This window comes from Trachypithecus francoisi, unplaced genomic scaffold (genome assembly GCF_009764315.1).
Source record: "Trachypithecus francoisi isolate TF-2019V2 unplaced genomic scaffold, Tfra_2.0 Lachesis_group1, whole genome shotgun sequence".
NCBI lineage: Eukaryota > Metazoa > Chordata > Mammalia > Primates > Cercopithecidae > Trachypithecus > Trachypithecus francoisi.
Genome location: NW_022681454.1, coordinates 5774339 through 5800311, shown reverse-complemented (window position 1 = coordinate 5800311; position 25973 = coordinate 5774339). Strand labels below are relative to the sequence as shown.

The following is a 25973-nucleotide window of genomic DNA, read 5'->3' as shown; positions in this document are numbered from 1 at the left end:
TTCTTCACCCCAAAAAGAAACCTGTATTCATGACTTCAAATTTCTCCTTCCCCCAGCTCCTGGCAACCTATAGTCGACTTTCTGTGTCTGTAGTTGTCCCTGTTCTGGACATTTCCTATAAGTGGAATCATATATGATCTTTTGTGTGTAGCTTCCTTCACTGAGCATAATGTTTTCAAGGTTCATTCATGCTGTGTCAGGGCCCGCTTGCTTTGATGGCCGAATAATGCTCCGTTGTGTGGGTAGACCACGCTGTGTTTCTCCATTCACCATTGGATGGACATCTGGGTTGTTTCTCCCTTTCGGCTATTATGAATAATGGTGCCATGAACATTTACATGTACATTTTGTGTGGACGTAGGTTTCCTTTTTTTTTTTGTTGGAGATGGAGTTTTGCTCTTTTGCCCAGGCTGGAGTGCAGTGGCATGATCTTGGCTCACCGCAACCTCCACCTCTGGGATTCAAATGATTCTCCTACCTCAGCCTCCTGAGTAGCTGGGATTACAGGTGCCCGGCACCATGCCCAGCTGCTTTTTGCATTTTTAGTAGAGATGGGGTTTCGCCATGTTGGCCAGGCTGGTCTCGAACTCGTGACCTCATGATCTGCCCGCCTTGGCCTCTCAGAGTGCTGGGATTACAGGTGTGAGCCGCCACGCCTGGCCTGCTTTCACGTGTCTTGGATGTGTACCTAGAGAAGGAATTGTGGGGTTCTATAGTAGCTCTGTGTTTCACCTGTGAAGAACTACCAGACTTTTCCAGAGCAGCTACAGCATTTTACCTTTCCACCAGCGGTGTATCAGATTCTTATTTCTGCACACCTTCACCCACACACTTATCTGCCTCTTTTTCCCCCTGACTTTGATTCTAGCCTTTCATTGAATGTGAAATGACATGACATTTCCTTGTGGTCTTGATTTGCATTTCCCTGGTGACTAATAATGTCTAGGGTGTCTTCATGTGTTTGGTGGCCATCTGTATATTTTCTTTGGAAGGACGTCTGCTTAGATCCTTTGCCCATTTTTAAAGTGGGTTGTCTTTTTATTGTCGAGTTACCTGAGTTCTTTACATATTCTGGATACAAAGCCCTTCTTAGAAATAAGATTTGAAAATATTCTCTCCCATCTGGTTGGTTATCTTTTTACTAATTTACTTTTTTTTTTTTTTGAGACAGGGTCTCACTCTTTTGCCCAGGCTGGAGTGCAATGGCGCAATCTTGGTTCACTGGAACCTCTACCTCCCAGGTTCAAGCAGTCCTTGCACCCCAGCCTCCTGAGTAGCTGGGACTACAGGCACGCACCATCACACCTGGCTAATTTTTATATTTTTTTGTAGAGGCAGGGTTTTGCCATGTTGGTCAGGCTGATCTCAAACTCCTGGCCTCAAGTGATAGAACTGCCTTGGCCTCCCCAAGTGCTGGGATGACAGTCGTAAGCAACTGCACCCAGCCTACTTTCTTGATAGTGTCCTTGGGAGCACAGCTGTTTTGAATCTGCTGAAATCCAATTTCTTTCTTCTTCCTTTTGTTGCTCATGCTTTGGTGTCAAGGCTAAGAGGCCGTTGCCTCCATGAGGTCCTGGAGACGCAGCACTCTGTTGCTTCTAAGAGCTTCATCATTCTAGCGCTTGCCTTTAGTTCTTTGTTTTTGAGGGAACAGAGGCCATTTAGCTTGGAGAAGGAGGGAGGGGTATGGTAGCTACTGGCAGACTTAGAGGGGCTGTCCTGGGATAGTGTCCAGAGGGCATTGGGACCCTGAGGACAGCTGGAGCCAGAGTGTGTGTGTGTGTGTGTTGGGGGCAGGGGTTAGTGGAGGGGTGGGGGAGTGGGATTTAGTTAGGCAGACCCTGTGTCAGCTCTAACGATCTGGGGATGAAACAGGTTGGGCAGGGAGGGGTCCTTTGGAGCTCTTGCCTCTCAGAAGCAGGACACAAACCGACTCCCCAGCTCCCCCAGCATGTCCCCTCCAGCTTGAGGCAGGGCTGATGTGGGGTAGGATGGGGGAAGGAGCCCTGGTGAGTCAGATGGAGAACAAAGGGCCCACCTTGGTGGGAGGAGGGAGAGAGGAGGCCGAGGAGGGTGAACTCTGCGGACAGGTGGCCTGCGAGGGGTGTTGTGCTGCCCTCCGGCTCTGGATGAGGCCCCTATCCCACCGAGGAAGACTCTCCTTGCAGAGAACTCATCTTCCACCTTCCAAAACTTCAGGGCGCCGCTCAGGCACCTCACAGGATAACAGCTTGGATAGCAGCAGCATTGGCTGTTCACAAGCATCTTGTGGTTTTTCAGAGCCCTGTTCTGCCCCTTGGGGCAGCACTTCCTCCTGCCAGTCCCTCTCTCCAGAAGCCTGGTCCTCACATGGGCACCTTTCCTTTCCTCACCCTCCAGGTCGCCCAAATCCCATAGCCCTTATCATGTGCTGTGGATGCCAATACACAGCCAGGCCCCTGTCTCTGGGGAGCAACCAGGAGCTCAGACAGCCCAGGTAAAGGCTGCTGTTCCAGAGCTGTGGGAAGGGAGGGGACAGGATGAGAAGAAAAGGAAGGAAAAGCCTGCAGAACCTGCAGTGCAATTGTTGGGGGAAGCCAGTGAGAAGTCAGGCTTGGAGAGGGCAGATACTTGTTTCTGCCTCCGCAGGACAGAGCTCTTGGGCTGGGCCTAGTGGCTTACGCTGGTAACCGCAACACTTTGGGAAGCCAAGGCAGGTGGATTACTTGAGGTCAAGCGCTGGAGACCAGCCTGGCCAACATGGTGAAACTTCTTCTCTACTAAAAATACAAATATTAGCTGGGTGTGGTGGCACATGCCTGTCATCCCAGCCACTTGGGAAGCTGAGGCATGAGAATTACTTAAATCCGGGAGGTGGAGGTTGCAGTGAGCTGAGATTGCACGACTGCAGTCCAGCCTGAGCGACAGAGCGAGGCTCTGTCTCAAAAAACAAAAACAAAAAATAAAAATAATTTTTTTTAAAAAAGGGGGAAGAGCTCTTGGTGGAAGGAAGCCCAGCTTCCAGTATTACCCAGGTCTCAGGGAAGCACTCTCTTGACTCTCTGGGACTCAGTTTCCCTGTCTCCTGCTGTGAGGTGACCCTTGCTGTGGTCGATCCATTCAACCTCACCCTGAGCAATTTTGGGGGCTGGGCCCTGAGCCCTGTCCAGGGCCTCAGAGGCAGGGGCGTGATCCAGGGGCGTCTCCGCAGCGGTGGCGAGGTGGGTCATGATAGTCCAATCTGTCAATCTCCCAGATGGGGGCATTGAGGCCCGGAGAGAGAAGAGGACTAAACCGTCAGCGGGACTGTGAGCTCTTGGAGGCAGGGCTGAGTCTTTTATTTTTCTTTTCATGTCTGTATCCCCAGCACCCAGCACATGGCGGGTCACATACGAGGTCTTCGGAAGCTGCCTGGTTGCTTGGGTGCACTGTTTTGTGATAGAGTTAGAACCTGGACTTCTGCTTCCTGGCCCGCTTTCCATTGCACCAGGCTCCGAGTTAATGGCAGGGAGGGCGGGGAGGACCTGGGCCCCGCCCTGCCCCGCCCCTGCCCTGAACCCCGCCCTTCCTTGGCTCCGCCCCTGCCCCGCCTTCGTCGCGGAGCCGGCTCTAGCCTGGGACATCTCGCTGGACTCCGCCTCCCACAGGAGTGAGCCACCGTGCCCGGCCCCTCGTATACTCTTTTGAGGATTCAGGAGTGCAGGGATGCTCTTTGGGCTGAGAACTCGCTGGTCAGGCTGCTTGGCCTCTTACCCCATCTGTAGAGTGGGCTCAGGCCTGATGGTGATCGTGTCTTGTTTGTCACGCTGGGATTCGTGTCTCTGGTGACATTTTTGCAGCACTTGGTCACGCAGATGACTGTGGACAGCTGCCAGGAGCACTGGCCGTGTGCACCAGACTCAGCATGAGGAAGTCCTGGGGGGCAAAGTGTAAGAGGAAAACGCTGTGAGGGAAAAAGCTGTGGGGCAGGGAGTCAGGAGCCCAGGGCATGGGTTTAGTCCTGTCCCTGACTTGCTAGTCCACAAAAGCCTGTCCCCCGGTGTTAGTTTTCTATGCCTGGATTACATGGCAGTTGAGTCCTAAAAACTGGGACAGATGCTGCCTCAGGTTCTCGCATCTGGCTCAGTCCTTACAGAGGAGCTGTCTGGAGGACTGGCGGGGCTCTGAGCTTCTGTACTCCCAAGCTCCTCCATCCAGCCTGTGGGCTCTGCCAGGAGCTGGCGCCTGACAACCCCTCCTGATGTTCCCTTCCACTGGGGAGGGCCTCCTCCAGCCTCTCCCGGGCACCCTCCTCCTACTCAGAGGGAGAGTTTGTAGATGAGGTCGGCCGACAGGGCCTACCATCTTCCCTCTGCCCCATGACGACAGATACCTGCCCAGGCTGTGGAGGCCCATGGTCAGTTTGTCCAACATTGGAGCTCATGTTAGGCCTCTCACTGGCCTGCAGACAGAAGCCATATTCTCCAAAATCCCTTTCCTTAGCAATAAGGGGGTATCTTGGTTTCCCATCTGCCAAGTCCTGTGTGTGGTTTCTCCCCTGGCTTGGAACACAGGAGAGGTGCTGTTGGCTGGCCACTCCATGTGTCCAGTCAGGTGGTTCCTCTCACGGTCCTGGGTGGCTCCCTGCTGCCAATGGGATGAAGTTCACATCCCTAGGATAGCTGGCCCCATGCACCCCTGCCCACCCCAGCATCAACCTTCTGCCTGCACCCCAGCCCTCTGCCACGTTGAGCTCCTGCAGACCCTCTACTTTGCTGCACTGGCCTTTGAAGATTCTGCTGACTTACCTGGAATGTTCCTTCCTTCCCTCCTGAATACCCCAACCCAAGCTCATTGCCTAGCTAATAGCTATCTTTTGACTCAGGTCCCAACCTGGTTGTCACTCCCCCCAGGAAGCATTCCTGGATTGCCCAAGCTGCTTTAGGCATTGCCTCTGTGCCTTTCTCCATCAGTGTCCTGGCTACAGTGGGAGGTCTTTGCCTCTTGGGCTGAGGACAAGGGCCCATCAAGGCTGTTGGGCAGAACAGTGACCCAGAGCTAGCAGGTGCCCCGAGAGGTCTGAGGGAACTCTTTTTCTCCTTTCCTCTCCCGTCACTGCCCCTGCCTGTCCCTCCCTTCCTCGTTGTCTTCATTCACCTCCTATACTCTTTTTTTTTCAAACAAGGTTGTCCAGGCTGGATGGAGCACAGTGGCATGATCTTGGCTGACTGCAACCTCCGCCTCCCGGGTTCAAGTGATTCTCCTGCCTCACCCTTCCGAGTAGCTGGGATTACAGGCACACGCCAACAGGCCCTGCTAATTTTTGTATTTTTAGTAGAGACGGGGTTTCACCGTGTTGCTAACAGGATGGTCTCGATCTCCTGAGCTCGTGATCCACCCGCCTCGACCTCCCAAAGTGCTGGGATTACAGGCGTGAGCCACCGTGCCCGGCCCCTCCTATATACTCTTTTGATTCCTGACACACTGGGGTTAATGACCCAGCGGCAGAGGGGCCTCCTTCAAGCCCCTGACCCCCTTGGAGTCCAGCCTTCTCTCCGGGCCCTCCTTGCCTTCACTTCCTCCATGCCAGCCTTGAATTATGGGACACGTTGGGCCCATTTGCCAGGTGTCTGGCCCCGTCTGGAAGCAAGTGGTTTGCTTCAAGGTGATGAACGTGGCTTGCTGGGCTTGGCCCTGAGCCAGCACACGTTGTTTGGCTATGAGCCACCATGCACCTTCCCCTGACTCTGCAAAGAGTTCAGCCAAGACAGAGGACTGAAGTACATTCCCCCCATTTTGCCTTTGTTTTTGGAAATATCTTGCACGTGCTATTTATGTTTTTGAAAAAAAATCAGTGCAACGAACTGTGTGCAATATGCTCCTTAGCTAGAGAAGGTGGAATTATCCTTGTCCCTGCTTTTTTATTCCCACTGTCAGAGAAGACACCCTGTGGTAGCCACATCCTCCCTGACAGTGGCTGGTGGCCTTGGGAGATTTGTCTTCAGAAAGTCCAGGCGGAGCGGGAGTTTTGACTTTTTTTTTTTTTTTTTTTTGATATGGAGTCTTACCTTGTCGCCCAGGCTCCTGACCTCAGGTGATCCACCCGCCTTGGCCTCACAAAGTGTTGGGATTACAGGCCTGAGCCACCGCGCCTGGTCAAGTTTTGACTGTTTTGTGCCAGTGGTCAAACACATTTGCACTCGTTGGCCCATGAGTGTTTTGAGGGAACTATGTGAATATGTGTGCCCTGAATTACCTGCTCTCTGGGGCTCTGCATTCAGCCTGGGCTGGTGGGGAACCCCGCCATCTCTGAGGCTGGTGGAGCAGCCATGGGGCAGGGTGAGGTAGAAATCCCCCTTCCTGGCCGGGTGAGGTGGTGCACCCCTATAATCTCAGCACTTTGGGAGGCCAAGATGGGCAGGTTGCTTCTGTCCAGGGGTTCCAGACCAGCCTGGGCAACATGGTGAAACCCCATCTCTACTAAAAATATGAAAGTTACCTGAATATGATGGCATGCGCCTATAGTCCCAACTACTCAGTAGGCTGAGGTGGGAGAATCAGCTGAGCCCTGGAGGTCAAGGCTGCAGTGAGCCAAGACTGCGTCACTGCACCCCAGCCTGGGCAACAGAGTGAGACCCTGTCTCAAAAACAAAAACAAAAACAAACAAAAACCTTTGTTGACTTGGCGTGGTGGCTCACTCCTGTAATCCCAGCATTTTGGGAGGTCAAGGTGGGTCGATCACTTGAGGTCAGGAGTTCGAGACCAGCCTGACCAACATGGTAAAACCCCGTCTCTACTAAAAAAATACAAAATTAGCTGGGTGTGGTGGCGCCTGCCTGTAATCCCAGCTACTTAGGAGACTGAGGGAGGAGAAATGCTTGAACCTGGGAGGCAGAGGTTGCAGTGAGCCGAGATTGCACCATTGCACTCCTGGGCAACAAGAGCGAAACACCATCTCAAAAAAAAAAAAAAAAAAAATCCCCCTTCACACACTCCCCTATCGCTGGACTTGGCAACGGCACCTGGGGACCTTGTGTTGTGACTCGGACAAGACCCCTCACTCTGGGCCTGGGCACTCCATGCTGTTAGAGCACTGTAGCTCCCAGGAGCCAGAGAAGGTGATGATCAAATGCACACCCCCATATATGATCCCCCAGGGCCCCATCCGGATTCCTGCTGGCCCTGGTTCTTCCGGAACCCATCATCTAGACTCTGAGCTGAGAGCATTCACTGGCCTCCTCTGGCCAGACCGCTTCTGGGCTTGTGGGCATTAAGGCAGATATGAGGGCTGGACATCTGACCCTCCAGGACAGTGCCCAGCCTGGGGCTCCCTGCATGGGGTAAGCAGCTGCCCCTGCTTTCGTTTTATAGCTCAGGGTGGGTTTTCTTTCCTCTTAAATGCCCCTCTGGTCCCCTAGAAGGCCCTGAGAAGACTACCTCCCCTGTGTGCAGGGTCCTTCCAGCTTTCTGAGACACTGGTGACTCAATGGATCTGGCGTGGGCTCTGGTGGGTGCCTAGAGACAAGGGGGCCTCCTGTGATGGGAGCCCCAGAGGGGCAAGCACAGGCTCCAGGGGAGGCGGGCAGAGGGGTTTGCTGTCCCAGGGCTGGGGAGTGCCATGGAGAGGGCACCTGTGGCCCTGGGCTTTGGGGACTCCTGGGGCCTGGTGTCCCAGGATAGGAAGTGGCTTCCCGGAACTCCCCACCAGCCCTCATTCCTTTTCCCAGCCAGACTCCCTTTTCTCTGTCTTGGCTTTCAATCCACAGGGAAGTCAGAGACTAACTCAGACCATCTCCCCAGCGGAGACACCTTCGTGGCCACTCGGTGGCTGAAGCTACTGTTTCTCTGGTTTAGAGTCTGTGTGTGTGGTATGAGTGTGTGTGTCTGTATGTGAGCGTGTGTATGCACATGTGTGGTCGTATCAGCGTCTCCTCTGAATCCCTGTGGACGTGCCAGGGTTCCACTCAGGACTCACCAATCTGATGGGGAGAAGTGGGCGCGCCTCTTTGGACCACAGGGCGGAGACAGCTCACATAGGCTGCCCTCATGCCTCCGAGCCTAGAAGGCAGGGGTTGTGCTGATTGGCTCAAGGGTGGGCTGAGGTTGGGTCCTGGGTCTGTGACTCACAAACCACAACTTGGACAAGTTATTTAAGTAGTCTGGGCCTCAGTTTCCTCATCTGTAAATGGGGGAGGAATGACTCCTCCCTGGCAGAGTGGAAGAGAGGATGACATGCATTGCTCGGTGTGGGGTGAGAACAGCGCCTGTCCTGTTGACAGTGAGGATGAGAATGGCACCATTGCTGGGGTTCCCAGGTCACAGGAGGGACATTTCCTGTCCGGCCTTGGACTCCCCCTGCTCTCCTCCCCGACATGCAGGGCAGCACCTGAGAGGCACGCAGTTCTTACTGCCGGATCCACTGGGCTCCGCTCCAGCCACCCCTACCACGCCTCGGCTCTTGTCCTCCCCTCTTTAAGCTGGCGTGACCCCTGTGGACACCCCCTCCCCAGGACTGACTGTGACTGTGCACAGATCTCCCGTCTCTTAACACAGTCATGCGCATTTCAGCCCCTTATTTAAAGCAGCATGGAATCCACCAAGCAGAGGCAATCATTTTCCTGTTTCCCCCCACCAGATCCTTATTCTTTGGTGAATTTTTCTGCTCAAAACCTTGACCTTTGACACGAGGTTTGCCAGGGTCAGCAGGAAGATGCCCTGCTGTCCAGCCTGTCCCTGGGGCAGCAGTGGTGGGTGGTGTCTGACTTTGAGGGCCAGCTCACTGCCTGCTCCCTGGTACTGGTATGCAGCAGTGCGTGCTGGTCACCTGGCCCTGGCTGCTTCCTCCACCCACCCCTCCTGTCTGCTCCCCGAGCTGCCAGGGCCAGCCCACCAGCCTCTCTCCCTGGGTTATTACAGCCACCTTCTGCCTGGTCTTGGCACCTCCCTCCAATATGCCTCTGTCCATCCCTTCCAGAGAAGGCTTTTAGATCACAGGTGGAACTGGCTCTCTCTTATTTCCAGCCATCCCTGCCCCCGCTTCCTCCAGGGCCAGTCCAAACCCTGCAGGTGTTAGATGATTTCTGGGATCGGTGCCTGCTTTTCTCTGTCTTCATTAGTTACTGAATTTTGTATTGGGCACAGGCTTATTGTCTCCTCCTCCCTCACTGGAGCATCAGCTCGTGAGGGTGGGGACTTGGCCACTGTTGTGTCCCTAGCACCTAGACAGAACCTGACTGGTGTAGGTGCCACTCACCCGGTGAGGGAGGTAATGAATGAATGAATGAATGAATGAATGACTCTCTCCAGGTGCCTCTTGCCGGGCCCCAATCCCTACCCTACTCTAGGCTCTTGCTGACACCCCGAGCCTGCTCCTGTCTTCCCACACTGGGGGTTCCTCCCCATAAAGATAGAAGCCCTAGGCTGGCAGAAGAGAGGTTTTACGGAAGCAGGTGCACCCACCCATGCCACTGGCCAAGCAGAATCCAGTCCAGAGGGGGTGCTGCCTCCTTCATTTAGTAATCTGAGCTCTCCATCCCCTGAGCAGGGTTAGGTGGAAGGTGGAGGCAGCTATCAGGAGGGGCTGAGACCCTTGCTGTGTGCCCTGGGAGGGGACCCTCTCCCTCCTAGTCCTCAGAGCCCTTGGCAGATACAAATCATTTGCGTCTGCTCTAGACTCCAAGGGAGTAGGCCTTGCTGCCAGGTTGCCCTGGCCCCCAGGCCTCTCCCTGAATCCCTTCCCTCCTTCCATGAACTGGGGATGGGGGTGGGGCGCAATAGGTCGGCCACAGGGCTCCTGTCACTGAATGGGGACACACAAGGCAGGAGCTGGACACTGCCGGATCCCAGAGCAGCTCAGCCTTCAGGGCACTGAGCTTAGGTGGGGGCCAGGATGCTTCCCTATGCTTTGAGGCCATCTCAACAGAAGAAACCAAACAAAACACCTGCTGTGGTTTGGCTGTGTCCCCACTCAAATCTCATCTTGAATTGTAACTCCCACAGTTCCCGTGTGTTGTGGGAGGAACCCGGTGGGAGTGATTGAATTTATGGGGGTGGGTGTTTCCTGTGCTGTTTTGTGGTAGTGAATGAGTCTCAAGATCTGATGGTCTTCAAAATGGGAGTTTCCCTGCACAAGTTCTCTCTCTTGCTGCTGCCACATAAGAAGTAACTTTCGGCCGGGCGCGGTGGCTCAAGCCTGTAATCCCAGCACTTTGGGAGGCCGAGACGGGCGGATCACGACGTCAGGAGATCGAGACCATCCTGGCTAACACGGTGAAACCCCGTCTCTACTAAAAAATACAAAAAACTAGCCGGGCGAGGTGGCAGGCGCCTGTAGTCCCAGCTACTTGGGAGGCTGAGGCAGAGAATGGCGTAAGCCCGGGAGGCGGAGCTTGCAGTGAGCTGAGATCCGGCCACTGTACTCCAGCCTGGGCGACAGAGCGAGACTCCGTCTCAAAAAAAAAAAAAAAAAAAAAAAAAAAAGAAGTGACTTTCACCTTCCATCATGATTGTGAGGCCTCCCCAGCCTTGTGAAACTGTGAGTCCATTAAACCCCTTTCTTTTGTAAATTGCCCGGTCTCGGGTATGTCTTTATGAGCAGCATGAAAACGGACGAATACAACACCCGGACACTGGCCAGAGAGAAGCAGCCAAGTGCATCCTGCAGCCGTGGGTGGGAACATTCTAAATCGGACAGAACACCTCATGGGTTATACTTTCCAAAAAGGCAAAATATGAGATGTTTATACAGCAAAATTCTAATTTTGTAGAAAATCAAGGAACGAGATGGAGGGACTATCTCAGGGGCTCTGTACGCAAGTCCTCAGGTCTCCTGGCCAGCACCTGAGTCTCTTCTGGGGCCACGCCGTGGCTTCCAGAGCCCTGTTGTCCATGTGCACAGCGGCCGCCAGTGCCTGGAATGAGTGCACCCTGGGGGCAGCTCTTAGCCAGTGCTGAGCCTAGGATGGGGGCCACTCTGGGCTGGGCACCACTGTGAAGGGCCTGGAGGGGGCAGGAGGACGAGCCTGCCCCTGCCCTCACAGTGCTTACTGTCCGCGGTGAGACAGGCAGTTTCTAAGCCGACCTCCTCTGCAGAGTGGCCCATCACATGCCGTGCCTGCGCCTTTCCATGGGTTCGTTCCAACTGTGACCCTCAGACTACAGGGTCCTTAAGGCTGAGGACTGTTTCCCTGTGTATCCCTAGCATTGATGCAGGGTCTGGCACCTAGCAGCTGCCGAACTAACGAGAGTTGAGCTGCATTCGCTTGATGAAAGCTGGCTTCTGATCGGGGAGGGACGTGTGCCAAGCTGCCTGATGAGAGTGTGGCTGTGGCCTGATTCTGGGGACCCTGCAGAGAAGGAGCTGGAACAAGGGGGCTGGACGTGGGGTGGGGCAAAGAGAGAAGGATGGCAGCCCTGGGGGATGGTGTGGCCAAGGGAGAGCTCGGAGAAGGTGATCTCTGAGGGGACAGGCTGTCGAGAGGCTTGTCGTGGGTGTGGCCGTGAAAGCCTCGACTTCCCAGGCTCCTGCAGAACCTGCAGCAAAGTCCTTGGTGCCAGGCCATGCTCTGTGGCTGGGGAGCCCAAGGCTGGTGGGCCAGCTGCCATCGGGCCATTTTTGCACAAAGCAAGAGAGAGGTGAGGATGCCAAGATGTCATTTTGCTGGGCATGGGGATGGCAGGTGACTTTAATTCTGTTCATTTCTGCATTTTCTAAATTTTCCGCAATGAACCTTTGCTGCTTTGTTTTTCTAATAAGGATGGAATGATAAACAGTATTAGCAAACCAGGCAGCACCATGGGTCTGTCTACTGTGGCGTGGTTCAGGCCTCCCCCGAGTGGTGAGGGAGGGAGGCATTAGCAATGCCTCAGCCTTCTGAGGCAGGGCCAGTGGACTGAGGCAGAGTGGCTTGAATGGTCGTCTGTGATGCATGACTGCTGTGGAATCACCAAGCGGTGGCCAGTGTGGCAGCAGTGGTGAAGGGGGATGCCCTCCTGGCCTTCTGTGCCCACATCTTCGGGGACCAGGAGTGGCTTTGCTCCAGTTGTGCCGTCCCTGGAGCTGGCCATGAAGGTGCTGGGTGGACACCCTCCCTTTCCTGGGCCACAATGGGCCTTGGACCACATATCCTGACAGAATGGGGAGGACGAGGGGCTCACGGAAGCAGAGACTCAGCCAAGGCCCCAAAGCACAGGCACAAAGGGGCTGGGATGAGGGCCCAGGTCTCCTGATCTCTAGGGTAGCCACAAAAGATGGGTCGTGGCTTCCAGCTGGAAGTTGCAGCTGTAATGGTTGAAGTCCACCCATCCCACGGGAGGCCACAGCTTATGGGTTGCTCTGGGCACCCCAAATTCCTGTGTGGAAACCCTAATCCCCAGTGTCACTTGGACCTTGAGAGCTTGTTTGGAGTTCTAGCAGGGGAGTGCAGCTACTCATATATGCTTGACCGGAGACTGGTCCTCCTCTCTCAGGATGGTCGACACAGCATGCAGCTTTGGGCGGGATGCACGTGGAGCAGTGAGGGAGGAGGGGGACACCTGTCTGGTCAGCAAGATCAGCTGAATCAACCCTAGCAATCGATGGCGTGACAGACGTCGCAGCCAGATCGCCCTCACAGCCCCCCAGGATCATTTGGGATGAGGGTCTTGAAGGAGATAATGAAGGCAAAGTGAGGTTATTTGGGTGGGCCTCAGTCCAATCTGACTGGTGTCTTTATAGGAAGAGGAGATTAGGACAGACACACACAGAGGGAAGACCCTGTGAGGGCGGAGGCCACGGAGCGAGGCCTCAGAAGGAACCAGCCCTGCCGGCACACTGACCTTGGACTCCCAGCCTCCAGAAGCGTGAGGAAACCATTTCTGTTGTTTGTGCCCTGTGGTCTGCAGGGCTTTCTTATGGCTGCGCAGGAGGACGGTCCCCCTCCCGCCTGTCTTGCCCATCCCAGGAACAGGGAGCTTCTTGCCTGACCAGGAGGCCTCTGTGGACAGCTCCGAGAGCAAGCTCTCCCTGGGACTGAGCCAACCACCCCTCCCACAGCTCTGGCCACTGGCCCTTGTTCTGCCCCTGATCCCACCTGAATGGAGGGTGTCATGCCAGGGTCCTCAACAAGCATGAGTCACGGCCTGCACAGCCACCCTGGACCCCACCGCAGGAAGCTGTCAGAGGCTGCGGATCAGAGGAGGAGGGAGAATTTTGAGCAGGGGCGTATCATGGAAGGCTTCTCCGAGGAGGTGGCATTAGATGTGGGCCTGAAATAGGAGTTTTTTTTTCTTTTTGAAGGTTTCATTTTATTTAATTAATTAATTTTATTTATTTTTCTTAGAGTTGGAGTCTTCCTCTGTCACCCACGCTGGAGTGCAGTGGTGCCATCATGGCTCACTGCAGCCTCCACCTCCTGGGCTCCAGCCATCCTCCCGCCTCAGCCGCCTGAGTGGCTGGGACCACAGGCGTGCACCGCCACACCTGGCTAATTAAACAATTTTTTCAAGAGACGGGGTGTCACTATGTTGCCCAGGCTGGTCTTGAACTTCTGACATAAGGGATCCCCCTGCCTCGGCCTCCTGAGTTGCTGGGAATATAGGCCAGAGCCACTGCATCTGGCTTATTTATTTACTTTTTATGTTGGTTGTTAAGTATTTGGCAAAAGCATCATTACAGAGACTCAATTTTTTTTTTTTTTTTGAGACAGGGTCTCATTCTGTCACCCACGCTGGAGTGCAGTGGTGCCATCATGGTTCAGTGCAACTTCTAACTCCTGGGCTCAAGGGATCCTCCCACCTCAGCCTCCTGAGTAGCTGGGACCACAGGTGCACACTGCCAGTTTACCTGGCTAATTCTTTTTATTATTTATAGAAATGGGGTCTCATTATGTTGCCCAGGCTTGTCTCAAAACTCCTGGCCTCAAGCCTTGGCCTCCCAAAGTGCTGGGGTTATAGGTGAGAGCCCCACACTTGGCCAAGATGAATTTTTTAAATTGATAGAAAAGAAGGCTCACTTATTAATTGATTTAAAAAAAAAAAAAAAAGCCATAGACGGGAAGTGAACTTTCCCACAGGGAGAGTAGAGTTGGGGATTCTTGCCCCCTTCCCCTGCTCACCAAGTGCAGAGCCATGTCCACCTGCCCGTTCCCTGAGACATTGGCGGGGCTAGCCCTGCACTTTCAGCCTCCTCTGGCTGTTCTGCCAGGTCTGGGTGATGTTCCAGTTGCCACGGCAAATATGCGTTGTCTATTATGGAGCACAACGATTAATGATCAATTATCTATTAATGTCATTTCTTGGTGGAGGCCCCATGCCCTCTTGGGCCCTGAGCCCTTGGGTGAGGCAACAACATGAACAAAGGCACTGAGGAATCCCTGCAAGGGAGGAGCTAAAAGTCCAAGGGGTGACAATGATATCTGGGGTGCTTAGTGCGATCAGAAAAAATGAAGTCAGAAAAATGGAAAGAATTATTAGGTCAAGGCGAGTGAATCACCTGAGGTCAGGAGTTTGAGACCAGCCTGGCCAACATGGTGAAACCCCATCTCTACTAAAAATACAGAAATTAGCTGGACGTGATGGTGCACACCTGTAGTCCCAGCTACTCAGGAGGCTAAGGCAGGAGAATTGCTTGAACCCAGGAGGCAGAGGTTGCAGCGAGCCAAGATTGTGCCATTGCACTCTAGCCTGGGCAACAGAGTGAGATTCTGTGTCAAAGAAAAGAAAAGAAAAGAAAAGAATTATTAAACACGAAACGAAAAAAAGATGGAAAGAAGATATAAGCCAGAGAGGGCAATATTGACGGCAATGTGGAGGCGCTGTGGAGTGAAGCTCAGGTGATGCGGAGGTGTCACGGAGGTGAGGAGGAGGCACGCGGAGCTGCTGTGGAGGGGATGTGGAGATACCGTGGTGGTGACGTACAGGTGGTGTGACAGTGTTATGGAGGCGAGGGGATGTCACTGTGACGCTATGGAGGTGACGTGGAGGTGACATGAAGGCATTGGATAGGCGCTGTGGAGGTGACGACGTGCAGATGCCGGGAAGGTGACATGAGGGCAGTGTGGAGGTGATGTGGAGGGGATGAGGAAGAGCCATGGGAGCATATTGTGGTCCCAGCCCTGCTTCCACCACCTTCTGCCATGTGACTCGGGCCTCTATTCCGCCTAGGAGATGGGGCTCACCAGGCTTCCCTTCCGGGCCGTGGGAGAATCCACCGAGCTGGCAAGCCGAGCTCCAGGGTCATCGTAGCGGCCGAATCACTTCTGAGAGGAGCAGGTGAGTGTGATGTCACCTGGGACTTCCCCATCTATCCTGCTCCTTTGCTTGGCATGGCCGGTGACCCCAGTGGCTTCTTGGCCCCTCGCTGCTGTCACAGGCTGCTCTGTTACCTGAAGACTTCTCTGGGGATGTCTGGGGCAGGGGGCAAGGGCACCAGTGTTGGAGTTTGATGGACCCAGGTTTTAAGCCCCACTGGGCTGTGTGGCCAGGGGCAACTCACTTACCCACACCTCTTAGCCTCCACTTCCTCACCTAAAAACAATAGGGGACACCCCAGGCCCCCAGGACGTTGCGTGGGTCCAGGAAGCTACAGCCCTATACGGGGCTCACAGTGCACACTTAGTGATCGTGGGCACGGTTGCCAGTATTGCCCCTGAAAGGGCGCTGTACTGGGCTGAAGATGTGGACACCTGTTCCAGGAACATGCACACACTGAGAGGCCGGCGTGTAGTTTGTGCCAAGGACACATGTTGCTGGTGTCAGCCGTCCTCTTGTCTAGACCCTGCAGCTTGTGGTCTAGGGGCACTGGCCACTGATGTGGCTTTTCTGGGATCTGTAAGATGAAGTATTAAGAACCCAAACACGTCATCTGCCAGGTGTAAGATGACAGGGTGTTGTGGGGACTGTGGCCGACTGGGTGGAGCCTGCGGACCCCGTTCAAAGGCAGGACTGATACATGGCCTGCATGCACTGACATGGCCACACCAGCTGTCAAGATGATCAAATGCTTCTGCATTGGGTGGTCAGAAGCTGTGGCCCTTAGCCCCTGATTGCACTTCTGCTGCCCTGGACCCCCGGGAACCCCTCTGGACTCAGCAGCGAAAGGGTCAGCCCCTGGCCAGCAGGGCCTTCTGGAACCTGCTCCAGTACCAAGGCTCAAGTCCACTCTGATCAGTTGGTGCTGGGCTGTTGCAGTTATTAACGATTTCTGAGTTCACTCCTGACTAAAGACACTCAGATTAACGGTTTTAAAAACACGGTGCTGACTCAGTGAAACACATCCGAGTCTTGATTTGTCCTTGGTTGGGACCTCCAGTGTTGGGGTAAGGAGACATTGATGATGGGGGTCTTGGAGTTCCAGCCCTCACCTGGCTGTGGCTAGAAGCACAAGCCCTGCTCTTTCTTCCCAGCTAGGGGTGGGCGGCCTTCATGCCTCTCCCGCATTCTTTGGTGGCTGTGGCTCTAAGCTCCTCTCTCTGGTCTTCTTCACTAAGGGCCACACTGGTTGCCCCTGGTGCTTATCTCCCCAAAGTTGGGGACCACGTTTTCCCCAGATTTCAGTTCTACATCAAGATTCTCAAAAGGGAGCTTAACCCTCCATCACAGCCCTCTTCTTCAACCCTCTCTCTCCCCACCCCTGCACAGATACCCTTCCCTGCAGCCCACATGGACCCACTTTTAGTCCCTCGAACACAACAAGCAGTTTTGCAGTGCCCTGTTTTTGCTCTTGGTGTGAAATGCCCATTTTCTTTTGCTTGGGTGCCTTATTCATCCTCTGAGATTTGGATCTGGTGCTACCCCCTCCAGGAAGCCTTCCTAGACAATCCTTGTGTGGGCTGGGTGCCTCCTGGGTCTCCTCAGACCTTAGTGCTTCTTTCTGTCACAGCCCTATTAACTTTTACCAAGGTTGTCTCTGTGCTTCTGTTTTATTGGACTGACTTTCTTGAGGGTGGTGCCCAACACAGAGGAAGTAAATGCTTGTTGAGAGGATGGACGGACAAAAGTACAGAGGGATGGATGGATATTGGATGGATAGATGGATAGATGATGGATGAATGGATGGATGGAGGATAGATGGGTGATGGATGGGTGGGTTGTTGGGTGGGTGGATGGAAGGATGGATGGACAGAGGAATGGATAGATGGATGGTGAGTGGATGGATAGTTGGAGGGAGGGGTGGATATTGGGTGGATAGATGCATGGATGATGGATGAGTGAATGGATGGGTGAATGATGGATAAGTGGGTTGGTGGGTGGGCGGATGGAAGAATGGATGAGGAATGGAGATATGGATGGGAGATGGATGGATGATGGGTGGGTGAGTTGATTGGTGGGTAGATGGAAGGATGATGGATGAAGGAATGTTTAGATGGATGGTGGATGGATGGATGGAGGGATATTGGATGGATAAATGCATGGATGATGAATGAGTGGATGGATGGATGATGAATGATGGATGAACGGGTTGATGAGTGGGTGGATGGAAGGATGGATGGATGGATGAATGGAAAGATGGATGGTGGATGAATGGATGGAGGGATGGGGGATATTGGATGGATAAATGCATGGATGATGGGTGAGTAGATGGATGAGTGGATGGATGATAGATGAATGGGTTGGTGAGTGGGTGGATGGATGGATGGATGATGAATGGGTTGGTGAGTGGGTGGATGGAAGGATGGATGGATGGAGGAATGGACTGAGGAATGGTGGATGGAGGGATGGAGGGATGGAAGGATGCATGGATGCACGGTTATATGGATGGATGGAAGGTTGCTTGAGTTCAGCACATGTGGTTGGCAAGTCTCTGTGGGAATGTGCTCTCTCTAGTCTCAGGTTGACATTTCATTTAGCTGAGTCATCCTCTTCTTTCACTTCTGCCCTTCCCTTTCTTTGAATGTCTAAGTCCTGGTCTCTTGAGGGTTTTTTGGTTGCCCCAAGTTCCCTCCACCATCTTCCACAGGAGGCCTTAGGGATTTTGCCAGTGTGGCTCCTCTGTGGTCCCAGGTTCTCAGGGTGAGCATGCAGTCTTGTGCTAGACTCCTGCTGCACTTCCAGCTCCTAAATTTGGCAACTTCCTGAGCCTGAGACAGGCAATACAGACGGCAAGGAGAAGGATGGCTTGGTTGCTTTACCTGAAACAGGCTCTGCTTAACTGTGTGGCCTTGGAGAGACTGCTCATTTGCTCTGAGCCTCAGTTTCCTCATCTGTAGAATCTTGTGGTTCTGTGGGAGAAAGAGGCCAAGAATAAAGTGCAGTCATGTGAAGTTGCCGTCCCCCTGGCAGAGGACGCGGGGTAAAGCTGGGGTCTTCTTCAGAAAGCTCACCTTCCCTCTTCCTCTCAGGGCTGCAGCTGATGAGCCCTCAGGATGCAGCGCAAGTCGGGTGTTTTGCTTCAGTAACGGAGAGGAAAATTGCAGTGGTGATGGTTTGAGTTGTGCTATCACTCAGCCTTCACACTCTGAGGGTCACCAGTTTCTGAGGGTTTATAATCCAGGCACATTTTATAAATCAAAATATGATCAGAGCACAGTCAGGGCTGCACCCTTCAGCACTGAGAGGAAGTCAGCGAAGCAAGAAGCGCACACTGGGATCAGCCGTTTGCAGAGCCAAGGTCCTGCCCAGCCCCGCAGATGGCTCCCTGCCGCCTTGGGGAAGATGCTGAGGGCCCAGGGGAGGCCTGGCGTCCAGAGCGTGTGTGGTGATCCATCCGCGGGGTGGTTGCCCCTCCTGCACCCTTGTCCCTGTTGTGAGCAAATGGCGTGCCCGCCACATTTTGGCGACTGTAGGATTAATTGTGTGGGGTCTGCAGAAACACTGCTCCCCCTTGATGTGGTGGGGTATGGACCTGGTGTGCAGCCCCTGAAATCTGCCTCAGGTCTGAGGGATGAGTGGGAGCTCTGGGAACAGGAGGGAGGCTGGGTACAGGCATTGGGTAGCTGTGGGAAGTCAGAGAGACCTGGGAGGAGGAAAGAGGGAAGAATGAAGACGTGGGACAGGAAAGCAGGCTGTGTATCTAGAGCCCCCTCCTTGTGGTTCTGGCTTCTGGGTGCATGGGGGTGGGGGTGGTTATAGTCACTGGGTCTGAGCTGACCATTTGTAGGTAACGTAGAAAATGACTTTAGCTGCAAGTAACAGAAAACCCACCTGCTAGGTTTGAACCTACAGGAATTCTTGTTTCTTCCGCAACAGAAAGTCTGGAGGGTTGGGCTGCTGCATCATGCCACCAGAGCTGAGGCTGCTGTGTCTCCGGACATCACATCCATGTCCCAGGCAGGAAGACGGAGGACAGTTTTCTTCTTGAGGTCTTTGCTTTTGCGTTCAGGAAGGAAAGCTCCTCCCAGCAGATTTTCCCTTATACCTCATTGGTTACAAGTGGGTCATATGCCTGCCTTTTGACCAATCATGGACGATGAGCAGTTACCAGGGCTGACGTGGACCAATCAGGATTCACCCCCTATCACTGGGGGTGGACCTTACCTTCCTCGCGATCTGGAAATCTCGGGGGGTTTTCTGACAGTTTGGGGTTTGGAAAGCAGGATGGATGGTGGCTACTGGGGAGGTGAAGGACAGCACCTGCCACTCTACCCACCCTGGACAAAGCATGTGACACACACGACCTGATTTAGGCCTCCAACCCTGTTTTCATTACCCCCGTTAAACCCTCTCTGTAGGTGGGCACCCTTACTTGCATACCTCCAGTGACGGGGAACTCTCCATCTGCCCAGGCCTGGAGGCTCGGGCCTCTCAGAAAGTTTTTCTTTGGACTGAACTGAATTCTGGCTCCATAGGGTCTACCTGTCAGTGATGGGCCCTCCCTGGCCATTCTCCTCACCGTGGTGGCTTTTCATGTGGTGGCCATTCTCCTCACCACGGTGGCCTTTCACATGGCAGAAGGCTGCTCCCACCATTCTTATGAGTCAGGTGTCCTTCAGGAAAGGCCCTGGCTCGTCCCACTGCTCCCTGTAGGCCACGGTCCCAGGCCCTGCAGATTCCTCCTGGCAGAGTGGGGAGTGAGTGGGCCGGGAGCCGAGGCTGGAATGGCCAGGCCAGGGAAGAGCTGGAGCCTGGAGCAAGGGTGCGTGGCTCCCAGCTCAGCTCTGTTCCTCACTCGCCCGCACCAGGCACGGTGGGCACCGGGAGGCCCTGCCCACCTTGGAGGACCTCACAGTCCCTGGGGCCACTGGAAAGCAGCCACAATGGAAATCCAGACCAGAGAGTCTTGAGTGCACTTCAGGCTCTGGTCCAGGCGCCGAGAGAAAGCTCAGAGGAACGAGGCCTGCCAGCCATGGCCACAGTCAGGGCCGGCTCGTCCAGCCCCTGCCCTCAGGCTGTCCAGGTGTGGACAGGGCCTCCTGCTGGGCACACGGGCTGAGCAGGAGCCTCTGCGGCCTCCCGGAAACCCCCAGGCTTGGAGCAAGGAGTGAATAGGACCCTACAGGTCTTCAGAAGGTGTGTCTCTCTCTCCCTGCCGTCTCCTCTTTTTTTTCTCTCTCTCTCATTTCTCTCTCTCAAACTATATGAGATTCTGAAAAAAAAACAAAAAACAAAAACAAACCCCAAAGCCACGTTGTGAATTTCCAGGGCCTGTGCGGAGCTGCCAGGGAAACCACAGCCTCTGGAAAGCAAACCCCAAGCCACTGGCGAGGCTCCTTCAGCCCACCCAAGGCAGTGTCCAAGCAAAGATCCAGGTCTCCACCTCCCTCCCGACCCCCCACAGACAGAGCTCCGTCCCCAGGAAGGCCTGAGGAGGGGTGCCAAGGCCATCCTCAGCGGGGTGCCTGCATGCCGAGGGCAGCCCGCTTTCTCCTGAGACACCCGAGAAGGGGGTGCTGCTGTGCTGGGAGACTCTGAGCATCACCATTTCTCCTAGACCCTGCCAAGGTGAGGGCTGTGTCCCCACCTCTGACGGACGGCAGGGGCAAGAAATGAAGGCAAGCAGTGGCCCGAGGACATGGGGGCTGGGCAGGCTTGTGTGCCCTTGGCTGGCTCATGGTGCAGCCAGAGCCCCCACCACAGGCCCCGGCCTGGTCCCTGCTGTGAGGCACAAGCTGCAGGGAGCCTTTAAGGTTGTGGGAGGTCCCCTTTCTCCCTCGGTGTTCTGTCCTTCTCCCTCCCTCCCTCCTTGCTGCAGCGGAGTAGGTGGTTAAGAGCTTGTGCTCCAGAGTGAGACAGCTCCAAGGACCATCCCAGCCTACCATTTCCTGGCCTGTGGCCTCAGGAGACCTATTCTGCCTCCCTGGGCCATGATGCCCTCACCTCCGAATGAGGCTCCTAACCTCCAGCTCCACAAGTCATGCTGCTGCCACAGGTGGCACCAACCTCCAACCAGGGGCTTGAAGCAAAGGCCTATTTCTTGCTCAACTTCAGTGCCCCTCGTGGGCCCGGAGAGGCCTGGCTTTTTGTCTTTGGGTTCCCAAAAGCCAACCTTGAGATAAAGTTTTGCAAGCAAGTAGGTTACTTGGGAGACGATCCTGGGAAGTGCCAGTAGGAAAGTGGAGGAATGAGAGAGGGAGAGGAAGGAGCCAAGCAGGGACGCCTTCTCCGGGGCAGGTGACCACCGTGGGTCACTGGACTCACTCCCACTGTGTGGAACCTGCCTTGGAGCTGCACTGCCCAGGGGCAAGAAAGCTGGGAATAGCCTTGCCCATCACAGCCTGGCAACTCGCCGGCATGCCCAGCCTGCCCTGCACAAAGACACAGGTGGCAGACTTTGGGCAGAGAGAACTCTTGTTTTTCTTTTTCCTCTTTTTTTTTTTTTTTGAGATGGAGTCTTGCTCTGTCGCCTAGGCGGGAGTGCAGTGGCGTGATCTTGGCTCACTGCAACCTCTGCCTCCCCAGTTCAAGCAATTCTCCTGCCTCAGCCTCCTGAGTAGCTGGGATTACAGGCGCCTGCCATGCCCGGCTATTTTTTTGTATTTTTACTAGAGACAGGGTTTCACAATGTTGGGCAGGGTGATCTCAAAATCCTGAGCTCATGTGATCTGCCTGCCTCGGCCTCCCAAAATGTTGGGATTACAGGTGTGAGCCACCAGTCTCGGCGGAGAGAACTCTTATCTAATTTTCAACCTTGGCTGCTTTGTGGGTGTGTCGTTCACAGACAATTGTTGTTTTACTGATACTATCCTGGATGCTTCTGGAATAGCTACAATACAAAATCACAAGAGATTCATGGAAAAGACAGTACCCCTGCTGGGACTCTCCAGCCCAGTAGTCTCCCTTTGGTCGATATGCCAACAATTGTCCCCCAGTCTCCTTTCTTCTCTTCCTTCCTCCCTCCCCGTTTCTTCCCTCTGCTCCTTCAGTATATTTTTAAGCCCCTGGTTTTAGCGTCAGGTGCTCAGGGTTCAGAGGATGGATCACCACTCTGCCTTTATGTAGGAGGTCATTCCAATTCCAAAGCAGGGCGCCAGAGGTGTGTGATGACCTGGGTGTGAAAGGCGCCTTGGAGGGGGGAGAGGCCGCCAGCTGGGAGGAAGAGTTCCTGGCTCACATAATTAGGAGGCGCAGCTGCTGAGCTCTGGGCTCTGCTGAATCTGGAAGGTGGAAGCCCCGGGTTCGTGCCAAATTTATTACTTTTTAGTTGGACAGTGAAGTAAATCTCATCCGTACTCCATCCCCATCTCCAAAATGGGCCAATATGTACCTGCCAGGTTGTTTTGAAGACCAAATAAGACAGCTGCTAAGATCCTTGTAAATAACAAAATAACAAAAACCTGTACTGAGTGTTGCCTTGTTGACTCCTACCTCCTTGTGTAAATGGATGTTTCTGTTGAAACGTTTTTTTTTTTTTTTTAGATTGCAAAACTGAAACACATGCATTGAAAAAACTGGAACCAACACAGAGCAGGCGAGCCCCAAAGTGGAGCCTGGCCTGCGAGTGTTCCTGGTTTTGCTCAGGAAATACTTCAAGGACAGCCAGAGGTGGCAGAAAACAGCTTTGCTGAAGTGGCCATGTTACAGCTCCGTGACTGCTCCCGCAGAGCAGGGCTACCCCATGGGCAGAGAGTAGCAGCCATATTTATACCTACTTTTTTTTTTTTTTTTCCAGCCTGCTGTCACCCAGGCTGGATGGAGTGCAATGGCGCGATCTCGGCTCACTGCAACCTCCATCTCCCGGGTTCAAGCGATTCTCCTGCCTCAGCCTCCTGAGTAGCTGGGATTACAGGCGCCCACAACCACGCCCGGCTAATTTTTGTATTTTTAGTGGAGATGGGGTTTCGCCATCTTGGCCAGGCTGATCTTGAACTCCTGACCTCATGATCCACTTCTCAAAGTGCTGGGACTACAGGCCTGAGCCACTGTGCCCCGCCTATACCCACTTTTAATTGCTAAGATCTTTGTAAATAATAAAAACCTGTATTGAATGTTGCCTTGTTGAATCCTACCTCCTTGTGTAAATGAATATTCCTGTTGAAACTTTTTTTTTTTTTAGATTGCAAAACTGAAACACATGCATTGAAAAAACTGGAACCAACGCAGGGCAGGCAATTAAGGGAACTGATTAAGGGGCAGTTCATGCAGAAACTTCTAGGGAAGGGGTAGTAATCGTTGGGTCACTGCTGTGAAAAGGGGTGGTGACGTCTGGGTGTTGCCATGGCAACGGTAAATCGATCTAGCCTACCGGTGGGTGTTCCTGATTGAAAGCTGCTTTGGCCCAGTCTGTTTTAGCCAGTCCTCAATCTGGTCTCGTGCCCAAGCCCCTCTGGAGTCGAGTCCCGTCTCCTACCTCCTGAACCACATATAAGTTGATAAAATATAACGTGGAAGGGCTCACTCTGAACCTCGAAGACTGTTGCTGTTAACTCTGTAACCTCTGCAAATGCAGAAACAGCTAAAAAGCAAGGAGGCTCGGCTGGGGTGGCCTGGCCAGTCCTGGCCTGGCTCTACTCACCAGCTGTGCGTTCTTGGCAAGTCACGGGAGCGACTGAGGCCTCACGAGTGTCACACTGATGGTGGGGAGGAGAACGGCCCCACCTCACTGCCTTCGTGAAGGTTGAGCGATCGCGTCGCCTGGCTCGGTGAGGGTGAGTACTCAGGCAGTGCCGCTGGGCCCACAGCTGTGGTTTCCAAGTGAGGGAGATATTTTGCTGAGCCGACTTCAGTCATGACTATTATTTTTGCAAAGGCCAAAGGATTCCTGTCATGATTCCAAGAGCAATTTCCACGGCAAATAAGCCGGGTGTGTTGGGCTTCACAGTTTTGTTTGCTGAAATCGCCTGATGTTTCCCGTGCCATGTATTTCAAGCTCATGCTTTCCAGGTTTCTGTTTTAAATTGTGGTAAAACACCTAACACAAAATGTACCATCTTAACCATTTGTAAGTGTATCGTTCAGTGAAATGAAATACATTCATGATGTTATGCAGTGATCAGCACCATTTTTCTCTAGAACTCTGTCTATCTTCCCAAACTGAAATCTGTCCCTATTAAATAACAACTCCCCAGGCCAGGTGCCGTGGCTCACGCCTGTAATCCCAGCACTTTGGGAGGCCGAGGCGGGTGGATCACCTGAGGTCAGGAGTTTGAGACCAGCCTGGCCAACATGGTGAAACCCCATCCCTACTAAAAATACAAAATTAGCTGGGCCTGGTGGCACGTGCCTGTAATCCCAGCTACTCAGGAGGCTGAGGCAGGAGAATCACTTGAACCTGGGAGGCAGAGGTTGCAGTGAGCTGAGATCACACCACTGCACTCCAGCCTGGGCGGCACAGCCAGACTCCATCTCAAAACAAACTAACACCCTAAACAACCCAACAACTCCCCATCCCCCTCCCAGCCCCTGGCACTCACCATTCCACTTTCTGCTCTGTGAGTGTGACTGCCCTAGAGGCCTCATGTCAGTGGGATCACAGAGCATGTATCCTTTGGTGACAGCTTATTTCTGTTAGCGTAACGTTCTCAGTGTCACGATATCCATGCTGTAGCATGTGTCAGAATTTTTATTTTTTTCTTTTTTTTCGAGGCAGAGTCTCACTCTATCGCCCAGGCTGGAATGCAGTGGCGTCATCTCAACTCACTTCCAGCTCCACCTTCTGGGTTCACGCCATTCTTCTGCCTAGCCTCCTGAGTAATTGGGACTACAGGTGCCTGCTACCACGCCCGGCTAAGTTTTTCTGTATTTTTAGTAGAGACAGGGTTTCACTGTGTTAGCCAGGATGGTCTCGATCTCCTGACCTTGTGATCTGCCCGCCTCAGCCTCCCAAAGTGCTGGGATTACAGGCATCAGCCACCGCACCTGGCTTTTTTTTTTTTTTTTTTTTTGAGACAGAGTCTCACTCTGTTACCAGGTTGGAGTGCAGTGGCGCAATCTTGGCTCACTGCAACCTCTGCCTCCTGGGTTCAAGCGAGTCTCCTGCCTCAGCCTCCTGAGTGGCTGGAATTACAGGCACACGCCACCACGCCCGGCTAATTTTTGTATTTTTAGTAGAGTCGGGGTTTCACCATGTTGGTCAGGCTGGTCTCGAACTCCTGACCTCGTGATCCGCCCTCCTCGGCCTCCCAAAGTGCTGGGATTACAGGCGTGAGCCACCGCGCCCTGCCTTGCTGCCACCTCTTGGCTATTGTGAAGAATCCTGCGATGCACACAGGTGTGCACGTTTCTATGAGACCACCTTTCAATCATTTGGGGTTTACATCCATCCAGAATTCTTTTAAAGCACTCTGTGAGGGCCAGGTCTGGTGTTAGGTGTTGAGGGTAAGGAGGTGAAGATGAGGTTCCTCTTCCTAAGAAGCCTTAGTCTGGAGGAGAGACCATGGGGTGTGGAGACACCAATGCATTCATCTGCACAGCGCTTTTGACGTCAACGTGCTCTCACCTCTGTTATTTAATCCGTTTTATAGTGGGGAAACTAAGTCACAAGAAGATGCAATGCCCTGGCTAAGATTCCCTGGGCAGTTAGTTGTAAAACTGGTGCCAGAATTCAGGTCAATGGAGCCCAACCACGGAAGTATTTTCAAGTAAGCCCTGCAGGCAGCTGGGTTTTGGACATTTTTGGCAGAGCCTGCAAATACAGGTCCCCGAAAGCAGCTCATGCCAACTC

At 53.6% G+C, this 25973-nt stretch overlaps 1 long non-coding RNA gene across 3 annotated transcripts in view; it reads left to right on the top strand.

The window, feature by feature from the left end:
* The window catches only part of LOC117085097, a 55474-nt gene extending 32516 nt beyond the window's left edge, over positions 1-22958 (top strand). The window contains exons 3-5 of one of the 3 annotated variants that reach the window (XR_004437788.1): positions 15101-15208; positions 20056-20383; positions 22730-22958. This is a non-coding gene — a long non-coding RNA (uncharacterized LOC117085097). Of the gene's footprint in view, positions 1-15100; positions 15209-19123; positions 19770-20055; positions 20384-22729 lie in introns of those variants that run through there. The other 2 variants (XR_004437789.1, XR_004437791.1) reach the window with 2 other exon arrangements.
* The last annotated feature ends 3015 nt before the right edge of the window (positions 22959-25973 follow it).